The sequence below is a fragment of the Phyllobates terribilis genome, unplaced genomic scaffold (genome assembly GCF_046119375.1).
Source record: "Phyllobates terribilis strain yellow unplaced genomic scaffold, ASM4611937v1 Scaffold_9__5_contigs__length_417890890, whole genome shotgun sequence".
Lineage (NCBI taxonomy): Eukaryota > Metazoa > Chordata > Amphibia > Anura > Dendrobatidae > Phyllobates > Phyllobates terribilis.
In genome coordinates, this window is record NW_027362769.1 from 350,353,293 (window position 1) to 350,376,202 (window position 22,910).

A 22,910-nucleotide genomic window follows, 5' to 3' on the forward strand; every position below is an offset into this window, starting at 1 on the left:
AGGAAGATTAGAGACAGGTCTGTAGTTAGCAGTGCAGTTCTGGTCCAGGGATGGCTTTTTAAGTAAAGGGGTTATGATGGCATGTTTAAATGAGGAGGGAAAGATACCTGAAGAAAGAGAGAGGTTAAATATTTTAGTCAGGTGAGTGGTGACCACCGGTGAGATAGACTGCAGGAGATGTGAAGGAATTAGGTCACTGTCGCAGGTTGTAGGCCGAGAAGATGCGAGGAGCTGGGTAACTTCTTCTGTAACGGGCTCAAAGATGGCAAACACTTGAAGTGCGGCAGGGAAGGGGATCCAGGCACTGAGGAGATTGGGCTGAGATGTCCTGATGGATGTGGTTGATTTTTTCAAAGAAATAAGTGGCCATAGCCTCCCCTCTGAGGTTGGTGGTGGGGGCCTGTGCTTTAGGTTTCAGGAGGGAGTTTAAGGTTTCGAAAAGTCGTTTTGGATTGTTGGACATTGAAGTTATGAGGGTGGTGAAGTAGGATTGTTTGGCCAGATGAAGGGCAGAGTTATAGGTTTTGAGCATGAATTTATAGTGGATGAAGTCCTCTGCTAAAAGAGATTTTCTCCACTGACGCTCAGCACACCTTGAGCAACGTTGAAGAAAGCGTGTTTGCATTGTGTTCCAGGGCTGCCGTTGTCTGTGTCAGGTCTTTCTGCGTGTAGAAGGTGCTGCTTCATCTAGGGCACTCTTCAGTGTATTATTGTAGTGTGACAATACAATGTCTGGACAGGAGAAGGAGGAGATGGGCGCTAAAGATGTGTGGAGATTGTCCATAAGCTGCTGGGTATTAATGGTACGTGTATTCCTATAAGTGTGGTAAGTGGGGGTGTCCCGGGTGAGGAAACAATTCTTAACAGAGAAGGAAAGAAGGTTGTGGTCTGAGAGCGGGAGAGTAGAGTTGGTAAACTCATCCAGCGAGCTGAGACTGGAAAAAACCAGGTCCAGAGTATTCCCATCTTCATGGGTAGGAGAATTAGTAAACTGTGAGAGACGGAATGAAGAGGTTAAAGAAAGTAGATGAGAGGCAGATTGGGAGAGGGGATCATCGATGGGGATCTTAAAGTCACCCATGATGAGGGTGGGGATGTCACAGGATAGAAAGTGAGGAAGCCAGGTGGCAAAGTGATCCAAGAACTGGTGGGAGGAGCCTGGAGGGCGATACACAACCGCCACTCACAGGGAGAAGGGTTTGAAGAGTCTGATGGTGTGGACTTCAAAGGAAGGAAGCATAAGTGAGGGAACCGGGGGGGATGACCTGGAAAGCACATTGTGAGGAAAGGAGCAGACCAACACCTCCACCCTGTCTGTTGCCAGGTCTGGCGGTATGTGAAAATTTCAGCCCACCAAACGAGAGAGCAGCAGCAGCGGTGGTGTCTGGCTGCTGAATCCAGGTTTCTGTGATAGCCAGAAGGTTAAGGGAATTAGAGAGGAAAAAATCATGGATGTACTGTAAGTTAGTTTGTTACACACAGACTGTGCGTTACAGAGAGCACAATGGAAATCGATAGGAGAGGGCATGCACTGAACGTTAATAAAATTATCAGGGTTTCTATATGCAGCTGGAGGAGAGTAATGTATGCTAGTGGAGGGGGGCCCAGGGTTGGGGGAGATGTCGCCTGCGACTAGTAAAAGGAGAAAGAAGAGAAAGAGCAGGCGGTGCAATGATTTGTATGAACGTTTTGAGTGCTGTATGGAGGTAGAGGATGGTTTGCAGTGGGTGAGGAATGTCAGTAGAGCCTCAGAGTTATACATGGTAGAGGGGAGAAAGGAGGGGTTGATATAGAGAGAGTGCACAGAATGTGTTAAAGGGCGGGCGAGTTGTGAGGAAGCAGAAGTGAAAACAAATAAAAAGCAGATTTATAAGACTAATGCATAATGCAGTATGACTGACCGAGAAGCATGTTTGTATGAATATCTTATGCACCTTACCTTTCTCCTGCCCTGTCCAACTGCCATTGTATAACTGCACTTTTAACTATTGCACTTAAAATCTATTGCACGCGTGACCCAGCACGCGTGATATCCCGAGTCAGAGCTCAATTTATATGAACTGAAATGTCTACTAAAGTCCAGCACAAGTTGGTCATACTGAGTAATTAGTCAATTAGCAAAAGTCCAGAGCTGGCAATGCTATGCAGGGTAATATACCGACAATAACAATGACTCTAAAGGCTTCAGAGGGTTCGGAAGATTGAACTGCTGATCATTGGGCAGGCTTCACTATACAGAGAAGATGTCTTGTCAATAAAACCTCTTTAATGTAGAAATCTTAGAGGCATAATACAAAGCTCAAGAGATCCAGTGCTAAATCTATAAGAAGGCCCCACATATACCATGAGCCTCCATTTTCATCAGGTCTCTTGTGTAACCGCAACCTCAGTAACCCCCCCTAAAGCTACACCACAAACAGAAATATCTTACTTTGAGTTCCCGATGGATGGTTCTTTAGCGAGTATCTTAAGGTTTCCAGATGTGCTTGTCTTGAGATCTATGGAGCAATCAACAGGGTTTTTTTTGGCTGCCTCCTGGCAGATGTCACAATCTCCTATATCACCCTTGACTTTTTCTTTTGATGAAGGCATCTGAGCTGCTCTGTAAAGGTATTGTTGACTTAGGACTGAAATACGGCTCACTTCTGACACCTGTCCGGGATCAGAAACATAATTCTCAGATGTATAATTCAGTGTTTTGAAGTGATTCCCTACTAATACTTATCTCAAATCTTTTCCAGCCCTTTGATTTATCCCTTATGTCTTGGCAGTCCACCTACTGTCTTAGCCTTCTGATGTTTTTCCCTTTGTCAGATCCATCTGCTTGGTGTCTGATTAGCTGTTTTCATGTCTGATATTATTAATGCTGATATTGTGTTCTCAATTACTATCTGACTGCCCTTTATACAGCTTCTTAATCCCCATTGCCCTGATCTTTTTCTGTTACCAGCCCTCAGTGGAGAATAATGATTACGACATCCCTAAGACTAAAGAAGACTTTTCATTAACTAATACCCCGATGTGATGATGCCTTTTTTTTTTTGTCTTGTTTTATTTTGTAGTTTGCATTCTGGATTTGGAGTCTGATCTGAGAAGGTTCTTAGACTGTAGACTTCTCCACACAACGACAGGCCCTTAATTGAAGACTTTTGTAACTGGCACAAGGATTCAGATTTAATAACTGAAGTTCACGTTTGTAGTATCTTCTAACAGAGCCAAAGTCAAAGAGGTAATGATCGTCAGTTTTGTTTGTTTTTTGCCTTTTTGATGTTGAAGTCAACTGTGTATGAAGCTAATCCGATCCTATGATAGAGATAAGTTTGTATGAGACTTCATACTTGGCTACGACTTTTTGGTATTTAGTGGCTACACCTGGATCTTAATGTTTGTGACATATTGAAATCGTTAGAGTTACTACATTATTATCATTATTATTTATTTTTCATTGATTCCTTGGTGCTGTACATGAGAATGAGTTACATACAAAATACAAATATGAATTACAGAGAAAAACCACCTGGCTGGTACAGAGGGGAGAGGGCCATGCTCTTGTGGCATTACATTCTACAGGTTGGTGGGGAAGGAGACAGTAGGTTGGGGGATTTGCAGCAGTTCCGGTGGTGGTGGCAGTGGGGTCATTGCGAATTGAATGCTGTCTTGAAGAGATGGGTTCCCAAGTTCCGTCTGAAAGTTCCGAATGTGGCGGATAATCGGACGTGTTGAGGCACAGAATTCCCGAGGATGGGAAATACTCGCGAGAAGTCTTGGAGGCGATTGGGTGAGGAGCGTATAAGTGTGGAGGAGAGAAAAAGGTCTTTCGAGAATCGGAGGTTAAGTGTTGGAAGATATCGGGAGATTAATTTGGAGATATACGAAGGAGAAATTTCACCTGTTTTGCAGGTAGAGGTGGCCCTTTACTCCTTGGGCCCCTGTGTGGCTGCACAGGTTGCACTAATGATATGTCCACCCCTGATAATATGGCTTCACGTGACAGCAGCAGGATCATGAAGTAATGAAGTCTTGAAGTGTCATGATTATAGACAGTTATATGTTAACTGTAATGATGACAGCAGCAGATGAAGAATGTGATGAACTTGCAGCAGGCAGTGACCTGTTCAAGCAAGTGATGATGTTAATGGTAACACAAGTTTAACAAAAGCAAAATTAAAAAGCATAGGTATCTTGGAGAGACTGGTACAAAAAACACTGTGTCCATTCAGATCATGGAAATGGTGACTGCAGAGGGTGAGGAGTGTGCTGATCTTGTGAGTGGCAGTGACCTGATGTGATTACAGAAGACAAACTTTCATAATTAACTTCACTTTTTATGCTGTTTTTGCGTAGAACTGTAGCAGTGTGAGCTGTTGTGGCTTTTTTTTTGTTTATTTGATATATCAGCTGTCAGCTTGAAAGCTGTTTCATAAGCGGCCATTATATCGTTCAATAATGTGTTTATCATCTTAATAAATGTAGCAATGTATTTCGCGTAGGATTGTAAAATGAATAATCTGTTGCAGAAACTCCAGAGTGTGTAAACTGTATAAAACACATCTAAAATGATAATTTACCTTTATGATATCATTGTAAGACAGCTGTGACTCAATATTCCATTACTTTACGCTTGTGTAAAGATACTTTGCCAAAGTTAGGTATGAAAAAGTAATTACTTAAGATTCACAACAATCGATGGAACAGAGCAGTAATGGTGGAAACTAATCTTATTCCGAATTATGGCATAAAGTGGTAAATCAAAGATGGGATGTGACAACGTGGGGTGCAGAGGTACGCATTTGACTATAGACAACCTGAGACTATAGAAAATAATCCCCACAGTGAAAAGAAATCTTGGCTTCCCATAGAAACGAATTGGAAATCAAGACACCAGAATTACGTTTTTTTGGTCGCCACAACATGGCAATAAAATGTAATAACGGGCGATCAAAACATCAAATGCATCCCAAAATGATATCAATAAAACCATCAGCTTTGCGCGCAAAAGATAAGCCCTCACCCGGCCCCAGATCCCGAGAAATGGAGACAACGTGGGGATCTGGGGTTCGGAAAATGGCGCTTTTTTTGTTTGTTTTTTTACAAATTTTGGATTTTTTTACCACTTAAATAAAAAAAAAACCTATACATTTTTGGTATCCACATACTCGTAATGACCTGGAGAATCATAATGGCAGGTCAGTTTTAGCATTTAGTGAACATGGTAAAAATAAACCCAAAAATCAGTTGTGGAATTGCACTTTTTTTGCAATTTCACTGCACTTGGAATTTTTTTTTCCTGTTTTCCAGTACATGATATGGTAAAATCAATGGTGTGGTTCAGAAGTGCAACTCATCCCGCGAAGAAACAAGCCCTCGCATGGCCATATTGACGGAAAAATAAAAAGTTATGGCGCTGGGAAGAAGGGGAGCAAAAAAAGAAAACGCAAAAACAGAAAAACCCAAGGTGGTAAAGGGGTTAAAAACGTGCACAAAACCAATGTGCCATAATGAGAATAATAGTCAAAGCTCAAATAATGAGACAAGAGACTCCCTCATAGGAAATGTTAGTACATTTCCAAGGAAAATCCCCTGGATCTGTTAGGTAAATATGTGACCAATAAATGTAAAAAATCCAAGAAAATATTCCCCTGAGGAAGCCGAATTTTGGCGATACGCATGGGGACTTCTTTGTTCTTTACAGGAGATTTTTCTTATCAGTTAACTCCCTTATCCTCTCACCTGGACAAGAAAATATATATATAATGGAAAAAATAACACATGAGCAATAATAAGGAAAATGTGAATAAACAGATTGGATAAATACCAGCCCAGTTTTTATGGGTTCTCCGGTTTCCTCCCATACTCCCAAGTCATACTGCTAGGGAAATTAGATTGTGAGCCCCAATGGGGACATTGAGTGAGAACAAAGGGGGTGATTCATTAAGATACTTATACCAGAAATGTGATGTAAACACCTTAATAAGTCGCAATATTTTTGCGCAGCTCAGCAGTTCTAACACAAAGGGATTTAAAAAGTGGACGACCCCTTTAAGTGACATATTCGTCAAAACTTGAATGCTCTCTTTGTGTTTTAAATTACCTCTAAAATATAGAACAAGTCCCAACCGTTGCTGGATAAAAGTCAGCGAGTTGATTATTTGTCTCGCCTGCCCATCAGCAGAAATAGAATTCAATTATTGTCGACATGGAACCTTGTGGAAAGTATTGCGGGATTCAGTTTCAGAGAGACAAAGTACTGTATTAGGGAAGCCTCCTGCGGCTCACACCGGCTGGACATTCATTACTGTTCACAGCGCCTGTTGAATGAAAGTACCGGTGTGCAAAGTTGTTTGGTTTTAGACCTTTATAGCATATATATTTTCCATTGTGCGGTGAAGTGTGAAACAGGAAATCTCGACACCGACAGTTAAAAAATATTACCATTATTTTGCTTAATTACCTGGGTATTTTTCCTTGGTAATAACCAGACACAGTTGGTATTTTTTTTTTAGGTACATGGGGATTCGATGGATATATCTTTATTTTTTCTCATTATTTAAACAATTTTTTTCCCATTTTTATTCCATTATCAAAGTAACTTGGAATAGCAGGCCATATTGGTTATTCTACAAAGGCCATTTATAACCTATCCATAGTTAATAAAAGAATGGCTGATTGTGGTCCGACTACTGAGACAGGCACCAATTCCAAGAATAGGGTGGATTGATACTGACCACCACTGCAGGGCTGCCATGGAATGATGCACCCATCCCTCACCCTTCCTAAAAACACCTTAGACACACCCTAGAATGCTAGATTTTGGCCAGAATTTACATAAAACCTGCCCCTTTTTGGTACAAAAGTCTCAGGAAATCTGGAACAGTTGGCAACTATTGGAAAGTCCAAAGTGGAAAACCCTTGTAAGTCCCCTTTAAAGGGAAGCTATCGTTAGAAAACGACCTAGGTTTTTGTGTTAAATTGTTTTTTTTTGTATTGTTTTAATTTACATATCACAATATGTGTTAAAAATAAAAAATAGAACACTTGCAATTTTCACACTGGCCATTGGACCTTTTTTAGACTCTTTTCAGTTAACAGCACATGTACATTAGCCACAATGATCAGATCCAGGCCCTCTATCTTTTGCATTGAAGCAGCTAATGAGTGTGTGAAAAGGTCATTGTGAAGGGAGGAGGAGCAGGGGAACTGTGACATCGCCTATTGTGATTGGCGGATCCTATGTTATTAGCTGTGTATAGAGATGTTACCTGTCATTGTAATCATGCCTCTGATGATAAGGAGCCTGTTGAAAACTCCTGAAAAGACAAAGTATGAGTGTAAAAAAAGCACTAGAGGCTAGTGGGGTTTTTTTTGTTTTTTTTTAATAGAGATTGTTACATGAAAAAAAAAATGCAATTTTTCTTGTTAAAAAAAAGTACATATGACACAAAAACCTTATTTAAACAAAAGATCATTTTCTGATGAGTCACTTCCTTTTAAAGATCTGTCACCAGGCTTTCGTCACCTAATCTGAGAGCCACATAATATAGAGATAGGGACCCTGATTCTAGTGATGTGTTACTTCCTGGGCTGCTTGCTGTAGTTTTGGTAAAATCATAGGTTTATCGGTAGAGGACTAGTAACCCTGCTGCCATGTAGTCGAACCACGCCCCCACCACTGATTGGTAGCCTTCTGCTTATTCACCGTGTGGGCGGAGTTATACAGAGCTCAGCATTCAGGGGACTGGTAGATCTGTACTAGCTAAAACTGTGATTTTGTAAAAAAAAATGCAGGAAGAAGCCCAGTAAGTGACACATCGCTGGAATCGAGGTTTCTGCCCCTACATCATGCTGCTCTCAGATGGGGTAGCAAAAGTCTGGTGAGAGATTCCCTTTAAGTGACTAGATACTCAGAATTATTAATAGATTCTAGATTTATAGAACAGTCTCAGCTGCTGGATACGGTATTTGGCGGGAATTATGTATGCAATGACTGTGGGCCGCATATTGGCATAAGATATATTGTTGCGTCTTGAACGTATTTATATTTTAAAAGCCCTTTTCATATCATTTTAATTTTCTTCCGCTTCTGAGTGTATTCGGCAGAAGAATGAGCCCGAGGCTCTAGAAATGCGCTGCCTTTCTTAACTTTACATAGCGTATTGTATAATAATTACATAATAGGTAGATTATTTAACATTTATTTCCTTAAGTAGAACATGACTGTTACCAGCAAAGATTTTTGAAACTTCAGAAAGCAGCAATTTTCCATCAAAAGGAAAGTACCGCGCTCCCATGTGAGAAGAAAGAGGTCTTTGGGCTCAATGGAGGGAGCATTGCTTCCGCTCACCTTTTTCCAGATATCGTATTAATGACTTTTCTGTGCGGTAAACATAATTAATTAAAGCAAACATGAAATATATTGATGAGGCTTTTTTAGCTTCTCTTCTGTCCTACGTTATTTTCCTGCCTTCGTTTTAATAACTACGACTTTATAGAATTTTTATGTTTTGTCTTTATTCAGTGCTATTATTCCAATGACTTTATATTATTAAACAAGGATACACTTAGGACCCGATTCATCAAAGCTTTAAGCCCAAAAAGTCGCATAAAAGTTTAGGAAAGTTTAGAAAAACTTAGTTACATCTAAACTTTTCATGCCAGTTTTGGCAGACCTAGGGCGGAACGTGGATACCGGGGGAGTGTGGCACCACAGCTCGTCTAATTCATGACAAGCTGTTGGGTTCTCTAAGCCAAAAATCTTACTCCAGTCCCTGACAGGAGTAATATTTCTAGTGTGGCGCACAGAAGTGCACGCCACTTAACAGACGGTCTAGATTAATAAAGGGGTGTGCATCTCTTTATGAATCTTGAGAGTCTAACTACCCCTCATCAAGACCGGTAAGAAAATCTGGATGAATCAGGGTCTAAATTATTCTTTTAAGTTCCTATACTGCTACATGGTATTCTCTGAAATACTGCCTGTACCACGTGCCATGTCAGCGAAGCAATGGGAGATTAGGGAGATAAATAAGTGGCTCAGCAATTGGTGTAGGAAGGAAGGGTTTGGGTTCCTGGAGAACTGGGCCGAATTCTCAGTTGGCTAAAGGATCTACGCTAGGGATGGGCTGCACCTCAATGGGGAGAGTGCAGCTGTGCTGGTGGAGAAAATGGCTAGAAGGTTGGAGGAGTGTTTAAACTAAGGATTGGGAGGGAGGGTATTCATTTTATAGGTGGGGAAGATAGTGCAGATAGTGACCTGGGCACAAATAAAGAAATTGGGGGTGGGGTTAGAAAAGTCAATATAGTAAGAAGGAATAGAGGTACAGAGAGATACATAAAATGCATGTACACCAATTCCAGAAGCCTCACCAATAAAATGGGGGAATTAGAATTAATTTTGGTGGAAAATAATTATGACATGGTGGGGATATCTGAGACATGGCTGGACGAGATCCATGACTGGGCAGTTAATTTACAGGGCTATAGTCTGTTCAGAAATGTCCGTACAAACAAGCGAGGGGGGGGGGTGTTTATATGTAAAATCATCCTTAGAGGACTGGGGGGGGTCTGCAATACCAAGACAGGTTATTACACTTGGGGTTATTTACTGTGGAGAAAAGAAGGCTTAGGAGTGATCTTATTACTATGTACAAGTAAATGAGGGGACAGTACAAAGACCTTTTTACTCTGAGGCCTGAGACGGGGACAAGGGGGCATCTTCTACGTCCGGAGGAAAGAAGGTTTAATCATAATCACAGACGCGGATTCTTTACTGTAAGAGCAGTGAGACTATGGAACTCTCTGCCGCATGATGTTGTAATGAGTGATTCACTACTAAAATTTAAGAAAGGGCATGGATGCCTTTCTTGAAAAGTATAATATTATAGGTTATATATACTAGATTCCTTGATAGGGCGTTGATCCAGGGAACTAGTCTGATTGTCGTATGGAGTCGGGAAGGAATTTTTTTCCCCAATGTGGAGCTTAGTGTTTGCCACATGGGGTTTTTTGCCTTCCTCTGGATCAACATGTTAGGCTATGGGTTGAACTAGATGGACTTAGTCTTCCTTCAACCTTAAAAACTATGTTACTATGAAATAAAAAATCTTGCTAAAAAAATTCTGCAGTTTATAGTCCACGGTGGGAAGTAGGACCAGAAACCCGTTCACTTCTTTAGTGATCATTATAAGGTGTCATCTCTCATTGCTTGAATTTTCTCTACCTAAAGATCTAAATTGTATTCATCTTCTTTGCAGGAATATTGTAAAACTACATAGAGATACATTTCTATATGTGTACACCACTACATCCTTACATATCTGTACATTATGGGAAAAAAAAGAACAGCTGAAAAGTAAAACCCAGAGATTTTTTTTTTCTATCAAGCTACAAAAAAATGATGGTGGAAAAACAATTAATAGTCACATTAGCGCAAACTACTTTCTTTTTAAATAAAAGTTACAAGCCATAATAAATAACACAGAGATATTTTGTCTTCCTATAATTGGGATATTTCTAAATGTGACAACACGTACAGTGAACACATTATTTATGGTGATTTGGTAAATGGTGTAAAAAAGTCCTTTTTTTTTCAATTTAATTCATAACAAAAATTACCGTAATCTAGATGTGAGGTTTACATATGTGTGAGGCAAAATGATACCTAAAATAAAAACTACAAATCATATCATGAGGTTTAAGTAAAAAAAAAATTGTGATGACTGCTATGGTTTCGAATGTGGGAATATACAAAGATATTCCGGTTGTTTTTACAAAAATTTCCATGTGTGTTTGTAGGTATTACTAATGTGTGTACTATGTATATGCATGTGTGTTAAATTTTTGTATAATGTATGAACACGTGCATTATTTTGTATAAGTTGGTGGGTGTTTGTAGGTATTACTAATGTGTGTACTATGTATATGCATGTGTGTTAAATTTTTGTATAATGTATGAACACGTGCATTATTTTGCATAAGTTGGTGGGTGTCTGTAGGTATTACTAATGTGTGTACTATGTATATGCATGTGTGTTAAATTTTTGTATAATGTATGAACATGTGCATATTTTTGTATAAGTTGGTGGGTGTTTGTAGGTATTACTAATGTGTGTACTATGTATATGCATGTGTGTTAAATTTTTGTATAATGTATGAACATGTGCATATTTTTGTATAAGTTGGTGGATCACAATGGGGTTGGCAAGATGTCCTACACAAGGGTCCTTCACTGCCAGTATCTGACTAATGTTTTCAAAATGGCATTGGATGGAGGAGCTATCAGACGTATCAGCTCCACCAGTTGAAAAATGCTTCACTTCACTGTATTTCAATTGGAGGTGGCTCATCAGAAGTCATTTTGAAAATTGGAGCGCTAGATGGAGGTGGCTGATCATAGGTCTAGTTACATGCACCTTCCTCAGAAGCCATTTTGACAATTGGAGAGCTGTGCAGAACCGTGAGAACCTGTATTACTTATATACTGAATTAGCAAGTGCCATTTAATCATGTCCATGACACTTTTGTTAAAGTAAAGAAATAGTCCCCTTTAAAACCTTTTTAACCATAGACCACCGAGAAATAAAATATGAACCCCATTTTCTACCCCAGACTTCCAAAGCAGGTGCCATCAACCCTTTCACTACTTTAGACCACTAGGGAAATTTTTCTTGGTATCAAATATTTTTTTTCTTATTTTGTATTGTCTAAACCTGCTTGTGTCTCGTAGTTCGGTGCTTCTGATAGTCAGAATCTAATATAAATTTGCAGGATATTGTTGTGTGTTTTCACATTACTGTTATGATCTGCAACATGTACTAAGGAAAGATAAGGGAAAACTGTCCCTACAGTAAAACTAAGCTGAATCCGTACGATGTAGCGGGCTGCCTGTTCCTAGCGAACAGACCCGCCTTAGTTCTCGGCTAGTCTGAACGAAGACCTATAGCATAAGGGGAGGGGTTCCTAAAAGAACTAAGGACTGGGACAAAAAAGGGACACCTCCTAAACAGAAGTTGTTGCCGAACACAAAAAGACAAACAGACAAAAAAGTACTAGAGGTCCCAGAAGGACAAAACGAACTAACAGAGAAAGGCACAGAAGCACCTGGCTAGAGAAACAGTCAAACACTGAAGTCCAGCACAGCCAAAAGGGCGGAGCTGGAATATAAAGGCAGATGGTCACGTGACCGCAAAACACAAGATGGAAAAAACAAACAGGATGGTTCTAACAATTATTCCTTAGACTCTATGGGCCAGGCAGGGCTTTGTGCATAGAGCCTGTAAGTACGGAGCCAGTACAGCGTAGAAAGGCACACACAGTTTCTATGGTTCATTTGGTGCCTCCAAACGTCATGTGGCAAATCTTGATTATGTATCTCCCTTGGGGCTCATTCACACGTCCGATTTTCTCATACAAGTGCTATCCATGGTTTTCACGGATAGCACTCGTACCTGTGATAGTCTGTGTGGCCATTCACATGTCCGTGACTTTTCGCGATCCGACAGGTCCTCAGAAAATTGTGGTGGCATCTCCAATTTTGTTCTGAGGGTGTTATCAAAATCGGCTTGGATCCATTAAAAAAAATGGACTGCACTCAAATGATGTCCAAGTTCAGGACAATTTTCATGGACTGCCAGAATGGAGAAGGGGGAAAACTTTTTTTATTATTATATCTCCACGTACGAGAAAAACAGATGACCCTCCAACCAAACTCTGATCAGAGTCTGATCAGAATAATCGGTTCGTTTTTCTCAAATGTGGAAAAATTGGATGTGTGAATCGAACGTGTGAAAATCGGACATCTGAATGAGCCCTATAGTCAATATTGCCCGCGTAACATATGCAGTCTACAATGGGGTGATTAGACCTATATGAGCCTGCTATAAACAGAGACATGGGACACTGAATTGGATGAAGCCTAGGGTCACCTCCGAGACCTCTGCTGTGTGGTGAGTTGACCACCACTGGGGAAAGATGTGATTTTGGTAGAAATTTAATTTTTGATTTATTTTTGGAAAGAGTCTACCCTACGGTTATTGGTCAAATGCTTTCATCATATTTACCAATACCATTTTCCCATTCCTGAATTATCCCTGTCAACATCCTTGGCATTATTTGTGTATCCATGGGAACCAACATGGCAGAAACCGCTGGTAAAAGTCATAAGCTCAGAAAGGATGAAGGAGAGTGGAAAAGAGAGCAATAGGAGTGACACGGAGAGGGCCCGCAAGGAAATAGAGTGTGATGGAGATTCACAGACCTGACATTTACCCAGAGACCCTTTCTCTGTTTCCCATAGAACAGTGTCATCGCTGTCACATCCAATACTGCCGGCTCCCCTAGATACACAGGGGCAATTTCACATCATTTAAATGCAACATCCTCTAAGTGTCCAACATGAGACTTTCCTTAGTTTCAAGCAGATTAAGAATGAGCTATGCACTCAGGCATGTGAATCAGGAAATGTCAGCGCTAAGCGCACAGACAGAAAATCCCACAGTACATTTATTAAGCCCGGAGAATGTTTTTCTTTTATTCAGTATACTTCTGTTGTAATGCATTCTTCATAGGATCTAGAAAGATGGAGCCAGGGTGGTTCCTACAAGTCAACCCACAACGTCCAATGGATCTGCAACCATTTTTAGCATACAGAGATTTGCATTTCCAAGAGGTTTTTTCTATTTTCGATACTTATGGGATGAAATAAGGATTTATAGGAATGTAGGACCTATAAAGGGGTCCACGACTTCCATTCAGCTAGGCAAAATGGCTGTCAAGTTATCACATTCTAAAGAAAAAAGAACAGTGAGCCAAGAAAAAATGTATGAGAGACAAGCAATAGGGCGTAAGTATCGTGGGGGGCAGGGGTTGAAATCACACCTCATACTGCTCTTTTTCCAAAGTTCGGTGGCCACATCGTAGCTTAAGTCCAAACCTCCTGTAAAACAGGATATGGGCATATGCACCGACAAGGCCATTGACTACAATAGTGCAGACGGAGTCTTCGTGTGCTCTGGTGTGCATCATTTTTTAGTATATACACCTATAATCTACTACGTCTAGCTGTCTGTCTCCAATATACTTATATGGCCAAAAATGATTCACGGCAGAGCACACGGTGACTCAGTCTCCACCATTATGGTCAATGGCCCCGTCCGCGCATACTGCCAATTTGGGATTTGGATGTAAACCCCAACGGGGCAATCGAATGTGGAAAAGGAAACAGTGTGAAATGGCCCTTAGAGTCTAAGGGGGTTGAAAAGGTCCCCTTGAGAAGATCAGTACTATTAGTTACCCATGATAAATGGGAACTCTACTAGAAATTTTCCACTGGGGTCCACAAGCTCAAGAACGATGCTTGGTCAAAGGGCAAAACAACCAAACAATAAGTGATATGGGAGCTGGAACAAAGAGTGTTGTGATAATATAAGTGCATGTTATATGCGCCTTATCCAAACACCAGTTGCCAGTAATATCATTCTTCACCTTATGTCAACCAGTAACTCATTCTAATGCCATGACATCCATGGTGGAAGTAGAACACCCAAATCCAAAGGCTATCTTATCTGGAATATGGAGTTGGTACCCTGGTGGACTCTAACTAAGCAGCCCATAACAGTAGCACGCACTACATGATACATTTTGGCACTCCTTGCAAGAAGTTAGACAGTTTTCTTACTTATGCCAACTCTTAATTGGCTCATTTTAGACTTTAATTTTATGTCCAAAATTATGGCACAGTTAATTATAAATTTAGTGCAGTTGAGAGCCATAGCTCTTCTTTGTGACACTTTTGAAAAGTTTCTGAGACATAAAAAGTTTAGAAAATTATAGTCAATGTGTTGCACCACATATGTGAGCTGCATTTTTTGCTAAATTTGAGACAGAATCTCCTCAATAGTGCTTGTCAGAACCCAGCTGCAAAAATAACCAGCGTTTGGAGTTGGTCGGACATGCGTATGACACACTCCTTTATCCGATCATCCTTTATAATGTGATTAGTTAACTCAACCAAAGGCTTTAGTGGTTTGTAAGTATAGAAATACACTCAACACTCACGGTGGTATAATAATAAAAAGAAACCACATATTCACATATTGAACTCTTGCTGCTCATCTGTGCTGCTCCTGGTGTCCCTCGTCAGTCTCCTGGCTTCATTTGCCAGTGAGTGGCATCAGTTGACTGCTGAAGCCGCTCAATGCAAGTGATTGGCTGTAGTGGTTACAATTTATCCAAGTCAGAAAAGAGTTAGTTGTACCAGACTGTTTCTTCCTGAAAATGAAACGTGACAGCTGCTGCCAAGCAGGGGCCACTGATTGATTGCAGTGGTCACCTGATGCCCCCTAGTCAGAAAAAGAAGACCATAGGAGAGGTAGAGAAACATCTGTGGTCTGGTAAAATTAATATTTTTCATTCTTGGACTTCTATGACCAAATTTTTACACTAATGTAAAGTAGCAGACAACCCCTTTAAAGTAGTAGACCCAGAGTACTCTGAATCTGAATTTTGGTCTGAATTGAACAATAATTTCTAAAAAAAGGGAGCAAAAAATGTCAACAGAACAGCTCTGACCATCATAATATTAATATTCGTGTACAAGTCATTGGCTCATTGGTGCCTTATATAACCTTGACTCCATGCACATCTTTTATTAATGCTCATGGCACAATAATAAGTTTGTGAACCCCAACATAGGGAGCCTTCATTATAAAATATTATAGGATACATTCCCATTGTAGGGATTCACTCTCTCAGGTGGGAGGCATTAGGTAGCATTCACACAGGTGATGCAGTTTGGTCCAAACATGTGCAGTTTTATTGCTTTCATAAAACCCCAAGAGATTCAGAACCAAAAACGGCCTTTTCTGAGCACAAAGGTATCACAGCAAATAAACAGTTAATTTAGCAGGACACACATGTCAGTGCAGGGTCACCCGAACAGATTACAGTCCTTTCTTTCAGATCAAATTTCATACACAGAAGAGGCACGATCCCACCATTCTCAGTATCACCTTCAGCCCAAGCTCCAGCAGCTTCCTGTGCCAAACAGAAGTGTTCATCTCCGGACACCGTTCACACTGAACAGTCTGCAGCTTCCACACGGTTCCCTGCAGCTCCAACACACAGACTGCTCAGCCTTCCTTGCTGACCCATGCAGTCTCCATTCAGAGAGAGAGCCTGGCATATCTTTCTCCCAGCTATAGCTCACATTTTGGCTGGTCACTCACAAGCAGCACACTCGATTCTGCATTCATTGAGTAGACTGACACACCTAGTAAACACAGACCCTGGTTCTTAGTCAAAGTGTGACACCCCAGGGGTCTGGTTGTCACAGTGATAGAGATATTACGTCTGAGAGCAGGTGGGAGGTCCTTTGGTCAGGGATCCTGTGCATGCCACACCTCCTGCCCAGTCTTGGGAGGGGAAGGACTTCCCCTATATAAACCTGGGGCTGAGGCAGGGTAGGGAGTTCTGAGAGGAGAAGACAGGGAGCAGAGCTGCTCTATGGGCTCTGCTCCACAGGCAGGCCCTGTCCTGGGGCCTGAGCCTGGAGTCCAGGAAGAGTAGAGACAAGAGCAGCATAGGAAGCAGCAGAGTCACAAGGAGTCAGGGGCTGGCAGCTAAAGAGCTCGCCCTGACTAAGAAGATTCTTTACCGGACCCGGAGTCCGAGGCTGTGGGGACTAACTTCTACCCAGCAGCAGAATCCGTCAGGCAGGGGATTTCAGGTCCCCTGGCCCAGAAGCCCGAAGGCCCGGTCACACGCGTGGGACCAGCACCGCCATCGTGGAGCGGAAGCCATTAGCAGGCCCCGAGTCACCGGCCATACGGGTGAGCACCACACGGTACACTCAGGGACGTGGGCTACTTACATCAGCTTCTAGCAAGGTAGCCAGAAGAGTACAGTCAGCTTGGGAGGCCTACAACTACGCCTGGCCAGGGGAGATCCCATCTGCTCAAGGACTGACCAGGCCCCGTTCGCTAGCAAGTACTCCGGGAGGGTCTATCGTTGTTACCAGTAAAGACCCTGAACGCTACCATACCGTCTCTGAGTGGTTCCTGCTACCCCCATCATCCACGTCGGCTGCCCTGAGGCCATACCCCTCCCGTTGGGGGTTATACTATCACGCTGCACCATCCTTCCACCGGCCTCAGCGGTCTGCCCTGCAGCAGCAGCCCCCTGGCTGCATTCAACGGGTGGCGTAGTCATCAACCATTTTCTACCGCTAACAGACTGCCGTCCAGTTTGACTCCCTGGGCACGGACCGGGTCACCGCCACGAGACTACAACCCTAAACAGATCCGGCTCCGGGTAAGCTCCCGCGTGCGCAACGCAGCGCGACACAGGCCCAGGGGCGCGTCAACTTTGGCGTAGTCGGCAGGATTTCGTGCCCGCAACCACCGGGTACTGCGTGCCTGAAAAAGAGACTTTTCAAACTTACCTGTGGTGAAGATTCCCGCCATCCGGCGCCATCTTCTGCCTTCTTCCCGCCATCCGAGGAGTTTTCCCGCCATCCGGCGCCATCTTCTGCCTTCTTCCCGCCATCCGAGGAGTTTTCCCGCCATCCGGCGCCATCTTGGAGACGCCGCGCGGGAAGAAGAGGGGCGTGGACTCCGAAAGCGCGCGAGAACTGAAGCCCCGCCTCACGTCCGGACGTTGCGTAAGGTCCTGGAAGGAGCCCAGCAGACGCCGACGTCACAGGAGCGCGACGCCAGGTCCTCTACCCCGACGATTGACTGCGGAGCCGCGGCCTACGGAAGAGGATCTCCGGAAGGTAGGCCACGGTCCACTAGGGGGGAGGAGGACACCAGGAACGGACAGCAAGATGGCGGACCGGCAGCAGACTAACCTGCCCAGCATCGGCAGTGCCCCAGTCGTCGCCGGCCCCGACCAGCGCCGGGAGAAGACGCGTGACGCAGGAGCGGTCGCGGGAGCAGGTAAGAGGAGTCTCCCTGTCCCGGACGCTGCCAGCGTCAGCCTGCTCCCGGGCCCCCTGGTGGAGCCGCCGATTCCGGGCGCTGCAGACACCGACCTGCTCCAGCCCCCGCAACAAGCCCTGCGGCCAAGCCCTCCACGTTAACCAAGGAGGAGCTGCAGTACTACCAATACGAGGAAAGCCAAGAGGACCCGGACGGGTCTGAAGCCTACACACAAGAAGGAGCAGGAGGATGCCGTTACTGAAGTACGGTAAAGTGGAACTGTACATAGTTACCCGTAGGGGTACTTGTGTTGCTAATTAAAATATGGTCCCCGTTGGGACAAGTGTGAACTGTTCCCGTGTGTCCCCTATCCTTAACCAGGCTGAGGACTGTGAGCAGCCATCCCATCTCCCCACAGGCTGAGGACTGTGAGCAGCCAATCCTTATCCCCACTGGCCGAGGACTGAGAGCGGCCATATCTTGTAAATATGTGTTTCCAGTTATTTTTAGGAATCCTTGGTGGATTTACCGGGAATCCTTTGTATATAGTTGGAGCGTAACCCAGGATGGACTAGAGACTGTTAAGGACTCGGGGTAGGACAGACCCCTACCTGGTTACGTCTCCCTGTGTTGGTGAAATGGACACCTTTGCTTTTCTTCAAAGACTGCACCCGGTTGCGGACATCCGTGACCATCTTATTGTGTTTCCTTATTGTATTTTATTGTTCTTTGATATACCTTGTTATATTTTTCTAAAAAGTGTTTAGTCCCGGAGTACTAAATTTCACTAGGGGGGAGTGTGACACCCCAGGGGTCTGGTTGTCACAGTGATAGAGATATTACGTCTGAGAGCAGGTGGGAGGTCCTTTGGTCAGGGATCCTGTGCATGCCACACCTCCTGCCCAGTCTTGGGAGGGGAAGGACTTCCCCTATATAAACCTGGGGCTGAGGCAGGGTAGGGAGTTCTGAGAGGAGAAGACAGGGAGCAGAGCTGCTCTATGGGCTCTGCTCCACAGGCAGGCCCTGTCCTGGGGCCTGAGCCTGGAGTCCAGGAAGAGTAGAGACAAGAGCAGCATAGGAAGCAGCAGAGTCACAAGGAGTCAGGGGCTGGCAGCTAAAGAGCTCGCCCTGACTAAGAAGATTCTTTACCGGACCCGGAGTCCGAGGCTGTGGGGACTAACTTCTACCCAGCAGCAGAATCCGTCAGGCAGGGGATTTCAGGTCCCCTGGCCCAGAAGCCCGAAGGCCCGGTCACACGCGTGGGACCAGCACCGCCATCGTGGAGCGGAAGCCATTAGCAGGCCCCGAGTCACCGGCCATACGGGTGAGCACCACACGGTACACTCAGGGACGTGGGCTACTTACATCAGCTTCTAGCAAGGTAGCCAGAAGAGTACAGTCAGCTTGGGAGGCCTACAACTACGCCTGGCCAGGGGAGATCCCATCTGCTCAAGGACTGACCAGGCCCCGTTCGCTAGCAAGTACTCCGGGAGGGTCTATCGTTGTTACCAGTAAAGACCCTGAACGCTACCATACCGTCTCTGAGTGGTTCCTGCTACCCCCATCATCCACGTCGGCTGCCCTGAGGCCATACCCCTCCCGTTGGGGGTTATACTATCACGCTGCACCATCCTTCCACCGGCCTCAGCGGTCTGCCCTGCAGCAGCAGCCCCCTGGCTGCATTCAACGGGTGGCGTAGTCATCAACCATTTTCTACCGCTAACAGACTGCCGTCCAGTTTGACTCCCTGGGCACGGACCGGGTCACCGCCACGAGACTACAACCCTAAACAGATCCGGCTCCGGGTAAGCTCCCGCGTGCGCAACGCAGCGCGACACAGGCCCAGGGGCGCGTCAAAAGCAAGTCAGGTGCATCTAATCAAGACCTGCAATGCGAGGATTTAACCCTAGACTACCTGGCTGTGCTACACCCTATATAAAATAAAATTAATGGACTCACTTTACTGTTTTCAGTAGGCAAGTAATTCCATACGGACCCATGCATTCTCTTTTTTTCTCTCTTTTATCATGACATTGAAATATTTCACATAAAATTCCCATTTCCCATCAATTTTCATTGCATAGTAAGGAGTTAATTGAGATCTGCTGAAACATACAATCTGTGCAACTTTCTTGGATGCTTAAACTTAAACAGCCTCAGGAGCCCTGAGACGTATTGATCACAATTACATGATCTCGCTGATTGATTCGGATGACTCAATTGCTTTATGTTTCAGGGCATACAAGGCACAGCAAGAGACCGGGATGGTGATTTTAGATTTGTAGTAACATTAGAAAGAATACCATTTTTACATTGTTACTGTTTGTTTCCCTTGATTTATGGGAGGGTTTGCATCGTGGAAAAAGTTTTAGAATAATTTAGAGATTTTTTTTTCTAAGACTCATGACTTCCGACCCATACCAGGGCACGTTTATCAGTTTGTTGAATAAACAGCTGTCCAGCTATTGCATCGATGAAATCAATGTGAGTAAGAATGGGACTCTTAATTAGCTAGAAGCACTTTTCTCGCACATCTATATCATTAGAGCATCCAGATATATCCAACGACAGTTTCCATTGATCTTTGGATGGAGTAAGCCTGTGGGGGGCAGTAGAGCGTTCAATCTCAGCCTACGCTGCAGAATTTTAATCAGAGAAGAAATCAAAATGTCTCATTCTCTAAAGGTTCTTCTTTTAAATCCTTGTCCTAAGATTGTGTACACAGCCTCAGCAGCACAGACATGTATAACATAGCATGAGTGCCAGAAGCTAAATCAATTCATTTACATTAAACATGACATCCTATCTATATGCTGTATTCAATAGAGCAGGACAAGCTGAACAGATTGATATATATTGTTGTAGGAAAGCACTTAGCTGATCTTCTAATTTATTGATTTAAATCCTAAGGAGTCCAGTGGGTGGAGCTACTCAGGGATCAACAACTGTAAATCATTGAATGACTCCACCTACTGGACTCAAAATCTCATAGAGATTTCTATTAATACATAAGAAAATATATGAACATTTGTCTACAAACTTTAAATCCATTTTCTCAGCTCTTCTTTCTCCATATCTTAACTTGTTTAATTTAACAGGTTCATTTAAATGAACACTCGACATGGTTTTTACATTTCAAAGAGATTTTTATGATGAAGATTAGAAGCTTAGAAACCTGCAAAGTCCTGCAAAATTGATCTTCATAAATGTCACGGGGGTGTCAGATGTGACAGACAGTCGCCCTGCAGTTGGTTGCAGAAGATCTCTTCGTTTAGTATTACAACCACCTTCTTAGCTGTTTCACTCTAGGACCCAGCAGCTACCTCCTTCCTGCTAATTGACACCTTGGCCTGGGTGTTTAAATAGCTTCACTTTGCAGCAGGAAGGTGTCGGTGATACTCACACGTTTCCTTGTGAATGCTTGGAGCTCTCAGACTGCTATCTTCCTCTGTGGTGCTAGGAGGACGCTATCTCTCTGAAGTCAGCTAAAGCTAAGCTACTTTCCCAGTGTTTGTTTCCCTTCCTGTCTTTAGTTGTTAGTGGGGATCGACTAGTGCTTGTCCCCCCTTCCCTATCCAGGGCCAAGCGCTAGAGAAATACAGGGTTTAGGTTCGCGTGCGGCGATTAGTGAGGAACCAATATAGGGGACGTTAGTGGAGACAGGGTGATATCAGATCAGCCTAGGAGGTCTCCACTCCCCCTTTCCCTAGAGTCTAGGCTCATTTCCCCCTTCCCTTTGTGTTGTACTTAGTGTTTCACACACCTTGCTTGACAATAAATCAATATTACTTTAAAATATTAAAAACTTTGCATTGTATCTAATCAGAGAAATATGCTTCTTTCTCCACTTATGAAACACTTCTCCCCTTCTCCCATCAACTGATCTCATCAAGACAGGATACTAGATAACTGATTGATCACATTACAGCTGAATATTAACGTCCATAGTGAGGGTTTTTCATGTCCCACGACTTGGAAATCATACAGTATTGTATTGTCATTGTATTGTTGCTGTTACACTGCTATGCAATCAGGTTTGCCTTTTGGTAGTTTGTCCTCCCTGTAGCCCATCTCTGATGTTAGTTAACCCCTCCCTTCTACCTATTGTGCCAGTGTTTGTCATCCGTCTTTGGCTGAGGATCATCTCTATACATCTCTGCTTCAGAATTGTATTTTTACCTACTGCAACTGCATAATACAAGAGCAAGTTTGTCAATAAAACTTCTGGAATCTTCATACATGCTTCTGCTGTCGAGTTGAAAATATCTGATAAAATCACTTTGTGCGAGTACTGGTTCAATACAGACATCCATTGAAACATTGTCACAAGAACCCCAGACTCGCAGCTTAGTAATAGTCAGAAGATGGGTGGAGATACTCAGAGATTGGGCTACTGCTTCCTAATAAATATATGCTATCACCACAGTGATGGATTCACAGCTACACTGCTCAGTACTGCTGTATAATATCCTACAAGCTGCTGCTTCTGAACATGTGCTGCACAGAAAGAGGAGAGTAGGAATCCCTTATGTCTGTGTGCTGTGTATGGGAGATCTTAACATCTTGTCTTCACTAGCTGAGAAAAATTACTGAAAAATATTTGTCGCCTGCTGAGAAATGTAGCATACATGTAATATAGCGACCAGAAATAGTGTTATTCCTCCTGTCCACACACATGACAGCTTACTCTGAAAGTCACCTTAAAAGCACAGGACAGAAGTCCCCTAAACTTTTGTGGCACAGGTTTTCTTCTTTTTCCAAAGTATTTTTATGCTTTTTAATTTTGCTGTAGTGCAATGGTCTCAATTCATTTCAGGATTATATTCATTAACTTCACATTTTTGGTGTTAATATCCATATATAATGTAAAAAGAAGAATATGCAATATACAGGAATATCTTTTAAAAATAGCAACAATTTTTTATTGATACAAAACTACAGGCAAAAGAAACAATAACAACATTTAAAAAAGCCGATGTCCTAAAAGTGCAAACCACA

At 43.1% G+C, this 22,910-nt stretch overlaps 1 protein-coding gene across 4 annotated transcripts in view; it reads left to right on the forward strand.

Moving 5' to 3' along the window:
- ELFN1 (extracellular leucine rich repeat and fibronectin type III domain containing 1) overlaps nt 1-22,910 on the forward strand; it is a 792,923-nt gene that overhangs the window by 464,781 nt on the left and 305,232 nt on the right. For 3 of the 4 annotated variants that reach the window (XM_073648125.1, XM_073648123.1, XM_073648126.1), the window contains exon 4: nt 3,063-3,229. The exons of the other annotated variant lie outside the window; for it this stretch is intronic. The gene's annotated coding sequence lies outside the window, so the exon portion shown is untranslated. The remainder of the gene's footprint in view (nt 1-3,062; nt 3,230-22,910) is intronic. 4 annotated transcript variants of the gene reach the window in all.